This window comes from Calonectris borealis, chromosome 8, assembly GCF_964195595.1.
Source record: "Calonectris borealis chromosome 8, bCalBor7.hap1.2, whole genome shotgun sequence".
NCBI classification, from domain to species: Eukaryota; Metazoa; Chordata; class Aves; order Procellariiformes; family Procellariidae; genus Calonectris; species Calonectris borealis.
Window position 1 is genome coordinate 7,244,080 of NC_134319.1, and position 8,890 is coordinate 7,252,969.

Genomic DNA, 8,890 nt, shown 5'->3' on the forward strand with positions numbered 1-8,890 from the left:
GCAATTGCACCATGAAACTACTATACGTCCTTATGCTAAAATAAGAAACAATGATTGCGATGGTATTTTTGCTTTATTAAGAGATACTATTCCTTTTAAACTTATGCTCCTCATTAACACAAAATAATGGATAAACACCGATCTAATTCTCAGGCTCAATTTAAGCTTAACAATATGTTAAGTCTGCTCCTTAACTGCCAGAGAAATGCGTGTTCCTGGGTGTTTCCTTCCAGTTTCTTTCTTAAGCATGTGCAGCATTCCTGCCTCCTAAAAACTGGTTCTATAAAAGGCTGTTATATGTCTTTGATACTGTGGGATCATATTCTTCCCAGTCATTAGACTAGAAAACCTGTGTGTTACCTAAACATTTGTTAAAATATTCATATTCCAAATAGCTTTCAAGATGTACCTTAAAAAAACTCAGAAGAGCTTAGATTCTGAAAGTTACCAGGGATTAGTCTAACATTTTCCACTCAAACCCAGAGTTTTAGGTACTGAACTGAACATAGTGTTCCTGAAAGAGAAGGCCAAATTGGAAAAGTGTAAATGTTAGGGGAGGTATGAGCCAGAAGCCAAAACTTTTCCCTGAATCATCTTTGCTGTGAGACTTGAAATCTGCACAAACACTGTTCCCTCCTGCGGCAGAAACACGGAAGAATCTGAAATCTGTAAGACTGAAAATAACTTTCCCAAAAATCTTTCTCTCGCATTTCTGTCGCCACGTTAGACACTAGAAAAAGTACATAAGTGTGTGAACATTTGGATGTGAACACTTGACAATGCGTCATGCTGTCGTGTGATTTGCCATTAAAAGCAAGTCACAAGGGTGACTGTAACGCAAGCATTGCTGAGTACGATAGCGTAAGCTTTGGCAGTGGCAGAAGGATAACATGACAGCAACCTACACTGAATTCTTTTGCTACAGCGGCACATCTGCATCCCCTCTGGATCAATAAGCCCTGGGTGGAGAATCTTTTTGTCTCACCTGGTCCTTCTTTTCCTCTTTCTTTATGTGCTTTTCAAATAGCACAAGAAAACAGATGGTGTACCCCTGGCATTGCGCCTCACAATTTTGTCCCAAACGAGCCTGAACCGCAGAATTTTTTGCGGATTATGATAAAGCTGGACCTGGCTGTCTATTGCCCAATGCCCTTGAGGGGACATATCAACACAGTTTTACAGATTTTATCTCTGGTGTAAATGACCAGACAGACTAATGCCTTCCACAAGCTTTCTGTTGTCCCATATATGCTGTAGAAAGAGTCCTTTCTAACTCCATCCTTCCCTACTGTGCATGCTTGTTGCTCCTCTATTTCCCTTTTCCTGTACGTTTCTGTGTGGGATTAGCAATGGATGCTGAGCACCATTCAGATATAGCCCAACAATCCGCTAGTGAATTCCTTCTATGGGTGTTTGAATTCCCCAAGTGTAACTTCCAGATTTAATTTAGTCCCATTATATCACTGAAACAGAGTTCTGCACTTTCATTATTCTCTGTCCTGGGGTATTTTATGCTTCCTTATGCTATTCCAAAAAGACACGTGAGCAGCCGCACAGAGCGTGTTTTGTGATGGTTTTATTTTTGGCTGGCTCATAATTAACAGTTACCTGGCAAGTTAAAGTATTATTCCACATTCCCTGTCTAACACTACAGAGTGACTGCTCAGTACAACCACTTTACCACTGGGGTTTTTTTTGTTATTTAAGATATTGTGGTATTCTGAATAAGTTAGAAAATTACTTTATCGAAATGTTACTGCTACCACTGAGGACTCTTCAGCTCCTCATACCACTTACTGTTGCCAAGCTGATAAATGTGAAACATTGCCTGTTGATAACCTGCAAGGAACATTATTTTTCTCAAGTGGAACAAGCTCTCCAGTTGTGACGTATTGGAGGGATCTTTACTCCAACTGCCACCCATTAACGTGCTAATCAGCAGCAAAGTGAAGAGTCAGAGCCAAAACCACAAACCCAAAAACTCGTCAAAACTTGAAGGAAATCACTTGCATGTTACTCACCAGCAAGGCTGGCATAGATTTGCTGAAACTTTATCATCTTTTTGTTTTTTCTCCACAGAGCAGATGACATTTATGTGAGAGGTATTTACCATACTGACTGGGTGCTTTAAATCCTTACACAGAAGAAAGAATAATAAGAGACAATGGTAAATCACCACTCATGAATGAAAAGTGGAGTCAGAGGGGAAAGGGGGTATAAGAATTAGAGATTTCCCCTGCAGTCCCACAATGCCAGCCCCATCCTCTTCTACCTTCCTTTCACCTCCCTCCCCCCTGCCCAGGCCAAACTGCTGTCAATAATTAACCCAAACTTTCACTCTGCTTTCCCATGAGTGACCTAGACTCCCTCCCCCCCAAATGATCTGATCAGTCCATTTTCAAAAAATGCAGTTAATACACCTGAAAATAGTCCATGATCATCTGCTACACACAGCAGGTCAGCATCGTCCCTCTCTATAGGCCCTTGCTGGCTGGATGCATTCGCAAGTATCTGCCTTCTTTCAAGCTCCAAGGTCTGCCAAGGCAGCGTGTGTATCTGAGTTGGCCAAACACTAGGTCACGCCACTCAGGCTCCTGGTCACTTGAAGGTTTATAGCTACTTATGTTCCTTATAGTCTCATCCTTTCTACTTATTGCTTTAACATCGGAGGTGGGGCTGTGCTGCAGGTTTGGGATTCATATTCACATCTGAGCGGGAAGGGCTTCTATATCTGAAGTGGTAGTTTACCTCCTCATAGATGGAAGGTTAAACTTTGAGAGAGGATTTGGTTTATGGTGAGAATTTCTTTCAGTCCCAGGTTTGCTGCTATTGAAAGGGACAGACACGCTTTGGTCTTCAATATGAGCAATTACTCTGCATCAGATAAAGTAAATTACATGTTAGACAATCGAATATGGTGGGGATTTTTAGGAATGAAGTTTTCACATTCTCAGATTGAACTCTCAGATTTCTTACCTGGAAAGAAATGAGATGATGAATGCAATTTGTGCATACCATTTTTGTCTCTAACACAAAATGAACATCCCTAATGTGTTGCCTTAGGTGCATTTACCTACACATTTTCTCAGCATGAACACAGCTTAGATACAGGCAATGCTATGCAGGAGGTAGCATGTTCTTGCTGACTGCTCTTTAGATCTCCATCCTGGAGAGGGCTGAGTCCTCTCAAGTCTCCACCTAGTCAATGAGAAGTGAAGTCACTTAACACACTAGAGACCATATCTTACAAATTCTATCTGCCATAAAATCACCCCGAGTGAATTCTGGTATTTTTCCTCCATATAACCAAAATGCAAAAATGTTGCCAGGACATGATCAAGAGCTGCCAGAAAGGAGTTTGGGTGGGTCTTATCCTGCCTGGGGCTGAGTTCACAGCTTGGCTCTTGTGGGATAAGAAGTGGGTACTCCCAGCAGTGGTTACATCTATTCCCTCAGTTCTAGCGCAAAACCAGGCATTTCCTTTCCATCTTTGCCCCTCACAGACTCACTTACACTGTTGTCATCAACATGGTCATGGTGTGTGGTTGTCAGACTCTGAGACTTAGAGCGGTGGACAGGTGGACCAGGCTGAATTTTTCATGATGCTGATATCAAACAAGTGTCACACTGCTCCCACATTCTGCAGTGCTATTACAGCTTTTGAAGAAGAGGTCAGTAGAAATTCAGAGGACTGTAGGTTTCTTGCTTGTTTCACTTCTTTCTTCCTAGTCAATCCCACTGGAGGACTGGGATTATCCATGATAAACCCCAAATCCTATCACAGGGAGACAATGCACTTGCTGGGACCTTCTCTGTCTTGCAGAGTTACTTTTTAGCACACAGGATTCCCTTTTCGAGCGCACCTCTCTCCTGGGACCCAACAACTGCAGATGAGGCAGCCAATTCTGCTCTGCTGCTTTGCTGGGAAGAGAGAGGGATGCGATGGGGAAGAGAAGGAAAGTGCTATTTGCCTCCAGCCCTTCTCCCGCTGGAGTGGAGGTGCCATACGGGGCACCATTACAACCCTGGGGAGAGGAGAGGAAAGAATGAAAGCCAAGGCACAGCAAGACCAAGGCAAACCACATCAACAGCCCCAAATGGAGCATGAGATTAGTATCATGATATGGATATGTCACGATAGTATATATATCTTTAAAAAGACAGTCCTACCAGAGTATTGTTGTACCAGCTTTACCACCAGCTTGTGCTCAGGCTCAGTACGTTCATCCTCAGGTGCAGAGGTAAGGATCTGTAGGACATGTGTACCACCTTACCCAGCTCTTCAAAAGATTTAACCAGACCTCATGACCTTCACTTTCCCAGCTCCTGCTTTCCCATGGCAATGGAGAAAAAGAAAAATAGGAAATATTCACAAATTACAGGATCTAATAACTTGCCCTTTAGAAGAATCATACTACTCAGAGGTGATCTGTACATGTAGTCATTAGAGCCAGTAACTTTAGTAATTGATTTCCCAACTGTGGCTCAAACTGTTATTATTACTTTTAAAAAACAATGTATTACATGAATACCAAATGTATTTCTTGGAGTTGCTTAATGTCTCCCATTAATTGTGCAAAGATTCTGAATTTTTTGCCTTCATCATAAATAAAGCTATTTATTTCACTGGAAATATCTGGCTTTTCATTCAGTATGAAGCACTTAGATACAACCTCATGTGACATTAAAGTCACTGCAGCTTATCTCTGAGCATCATTAAAATAAGGAATAAGGTTCTTATCTCTGCTTAAAAATACTAAGAAAAATTATTCAGCTACAATATTGTCTCCTCTGTAGAAAGGATTTTGGGGTGACTAATCTTTTTTAAGAACAGCAAAATGCAAAACAATATTGCATTGAAAAAATAACAAGTTCCTTTATCTTTTTTAAAATCCAAATGCATGAATTCTGATTCTTCCTTTCCCTCCCTTCACTTCTTTGCACCTAAAAAATCTCTTTAGCAAAACCAGTAACAGACTGAAGGGTGCAACCAGTCTATAAAGCTCAGATGGAGTGAAAAATCGAATTTTGAAACTTTGTAAACAAGTTGCTCTGAGTCAATTTTCCCACAGCTGAATCTATGCTCTTGTCTGCTCTTATTTCCCACAGGTAGTTATGGCATTGGCAATTTGAAGTATTTCATAAATAACTTGCTGGTATTCAGCATGTTGCTGTATTTCCTTTCCTATAATTGAGTTGTGCTGGTTTGACATTTTGATTCAGCATTGTAAAAAGAGCAGACTCAATTTACTGAAATTTCTGTGGTTGAGGCATTTAGGAGAAAATACTGATTCCATTTTGCAGTGCATTCATTAAGGGACATGTACTTACCTTACATTTGTTTGCAGAACCAAGTAGTCATTCATCAGGAACAAGAGGAACATCTCACTCTCCTCCCTGGAGTAAGTCACAACTTTGGGCAGGGATGGTTCTGACCTGAGGCCTGGTTTCCACAAGGTTTTTCTAGTTTCCGAGATGGAGTCCAGCCCCGTGGCTCCCATGGCTATTTGAAAGCCTTCTGCAGAGCCATTTTGGTACTCTCTTGACCCTACATGAACATCTGAAGGGTTTCCATCTGCCACACACTGTGTGAAAGAAGAGGGAGAACACAGAGGCAGAGATAATGGCAAAGGACCATGTCATTGCAAGGTGTAATCTGTGGAATACAGATTATTGTACTAAACATGAGAATTGAAAACACATTATGTTCATCAGCCAGCTGCCCGCTCTCCCCTGCCTCTTCCCTCTAATTCTGGGGGCAATCCCTGGGTCTTGCTTCTGCACACCCTTTTGGAATTGATACAGATTTTGCCTCAATGAGGGCCAAGGAGGCTCAGGATGCTGTCCCATCCACACCTCCATGCCCCTGTGCAGAAGTCCATCTACAGCCAACAAAAGCCTGAACAACCCATTTTCTCCCAAAACCTATAGGTGACACTGCTTGACCCAGCTGGTGTAATGCTCAGCACAGCTGATGGAGAAAAAAATCATGGTCCTTTACACTCTACTGCCACCAGCTTCTTTTTGACAAGGGGGGAAAGGGAAGCTGTGGTTTCATAAGACACTCTTCAGCTAGAGTATCCTGAAACGTCAGCTGCAAAAAAGGTGCTTATATGCAGCTCTTCGTATTTGCACTGTTTCCACTAATCAATTTCAACACTTTTGGTTGCTATTGCCATCAAAATGTACTCTTCTGTATATAAAGAAAGGCTCTTCAGGTTCTTCAATATTTTTTTAATGCTTTTGTGTTGCTGTTGCCATCAAATGTACTCTTTGTATATAAAGCAAGGATCTTCAACAGTTTTTCTAAAGGATGCTTGGAAAAAGCACAGGAATAATGGAGAAGACTAAAAAGATGGTTTTAAGTAGCAAGTGTATAACATACCTAAAATCTAAATTTTAGTATATTGGTCAGAGACTTATGGATTCAGAGATAACTGGATAGATTCTTCCCATACAAAGGCATTTTATACAAATGTGCTATATAGACACACACACATACATAGAAAAATCAATTATCTCTACCTGTAGACCGCACACTCATGGTCACTAAGGAACAACAGAATGACAGAAAAGGGAAGCTAAGTGCAATAATCCTGTTGACTACTAGAAGCCAGCACCCTGTTTCCAAAGATCTACTCCAGAAATAAATGGTGGTTGGGAACTTGGACAGATCCTGGTGTTGGTGGTCGTTCAGATCAGGCTTTCAATTTTTTCAATTTCTCAGTGTAGCAGACATCTCTTTTTTGAAGCAGAAGTAGCTTCATATGGCTAGGAACTGACTTTCCAAAAACTTGCCCATTGCAGAATTCTCTCATCCTCTGCTTTTAATGCAATATATTAATGTATATTTATCCAACTATTCAATATCTGTTAAAATATGAAGTCTGTTTATATTTTTTCTTAACTTTCTGAACTTCTAAACAAATGGCTAAGAAAAAAACAAGTAGATCTTCCATAGACTCCTACTGACCATTCCTCTGACCTTATAGCTATAATCACTTCTAAATCTATTCGACAAAATTTTAAATTCCTTACCTCAAATTAAGACAGGATTTCTGTGAGCTTCCGGCTAACAGATGAAAACTTAAAAGCTTCTCATTTGTATTCCTAGGAAGTAGCTGAATCTTTATGCTTTTCCTGCCTCATGTTTTCCAAAACTTGAAGGATGGAACAATCTTGAGGATCTCTAGAATTTGTCATGTTAGGAAAACAATTAAAACAGACATTATTTTCATTCAGTAAAACTGTGACTTTTCTTTGGTCTTTCTTCCATAATTTAGAAACTGCAAAGGCCAAAGCTTTCAGGAATTATACTTAAATAAGGTGATTAATTATGAAAGTCATTAAGTACTTGGTTGATATTGTGGGACCATTGATTTGGTATTTTCTACTTAGACCCAAAGTCAGATTAAAGATTACAAGTGAATAGCAGTTATTAATACTGAAATATCTAGAGAACAACCTGGATGAAAAGGGTCGATCACTCTGGAGTAAGCTGCCACTTCTGCCAGTGTGACTCCAAAGAAAGGTGCAGCCAGTCCCAGAACTACCAGTGGGACCCAGCCAGCCTGGTCCCAACGAAATCAATCAGGGGCTGCTGCTTGTGCCACTCTACTGGTACTTATAAATATACAGAGATAAAGTACACTTTTTATATCCCACAGTCCATGAGGCCTATTGCAAACTATTACACAATTCTTCTCCCATTTTTATTTTGCCTTTATGATTATAAAAATTCCTCAACTTTGAAATACAATAAAAAATGCTCATAGCAACTCCTGTGAGTTTTATTAGCTTCTGTACAGCTGATGGTAGCAGAACAGCCCTGAGTTTGCTTTACTATGGTCATTTAAACAACTTAAGCTTAAAATGTTCCCTGGGCAAAAATTAGGGCTATGCCTAACAGTACATTAAGCCTTATTATGTCTGTTAAGCACAGGGAGCCACCTTTGTTGCGACTGCACATTACGTTTGAAAGCTGTTACGGGCAGCATACTGAATCCCCTAATCAAACCAGCGTGGGAGGTACTTTTTTGTGACGTTTAGAAACCCTCAATTACAAAATAACTAGCTAAAAGGGCAAGAAAATGGACTTTCCTAACACAGTACCAGAAAACATAAACAGGCACTCGACGTAGGCAAAGAACTGGAAACATTTTTTTGCATTCTGGTTTTACTTTTCTTCTGTTACTTTGGTATCTTAAGATACTCAAGATGAATAAAAATCCCCGTATCTGAGGGAAAAATAACCTTGTCACTTGAGGAATCAAACATTTAGAAATTGCCCAAGAGACAAAAATCAAAGATACTTTTATCTGCAACATTCAAAATAGAATAGAATATCTTTTATTACTTCATTTAAAAATATCTTTTCTTACTTTAAAATTAAAAAATTACAAAAGTGCTGGTTCAAGTTTGGATGAAGTTGAAATAACTTAAATCCTCTTTTTTTTCAGGTTCTGTAAGTCTTTCATCAGTGGCTTAAAATGAAGCATACACTTCCAGAATGTGTATCTCAGGGCTGAGATCCTGAGGAAACCACATGGCAAAAATCCAAAAATCATAAATCTTTTTCCCTTCTGCTCTTTGACAGTCCCAATCAAGAAAGTTATGAGGCTGGAAGATCAGGTTTATATTCTATTGTTATAAAAATATTTTCTTCATGCATCCAATGTGGTTTTAATTTTCTAGAAGTCACAGTAGCAAATGCCAATTTAGTGAGATAGTACCTGCAAACAGTTATAGAAAGAACGTATACCATATTCTCGATTTCTTTTGGAGGCACTGGTGTATTATTTCACACAAGTAAAGTGAGTTAAGAGTAGCTTAGACTGGAAACACTTGGGGTTTTTTGATGCATAATACCAGATAGCTGTAAAAAGTTTAA

The 8,890-nt window shown here is 39.8% G+C and overlaps 1 long non-coding RNA gene across 1 annotated transcript; it reads right to left on the minus strand.

The window, feature by feature from the left end:
- Positions 1 to 4,849: 4,849 nt before the first annotated feature.
- On the minus strand, positions 4,850 to 7,221 carry LOC142085242 (uncharacterized). The gene is made up of 2 exons (XR_012674591.1): positions 7,039 to 7,221; positions 4,850 to 5,585 (listed from the first exon to the last, which is right to left on the minus strand). It is a non-coding gene; the product is annotated as an uncharacterized LOC142085242 (long non-coding RNA).
- Between the last annotated feature and the right edge of the window lie 1,669 nt (positions 7,222 to 8,890).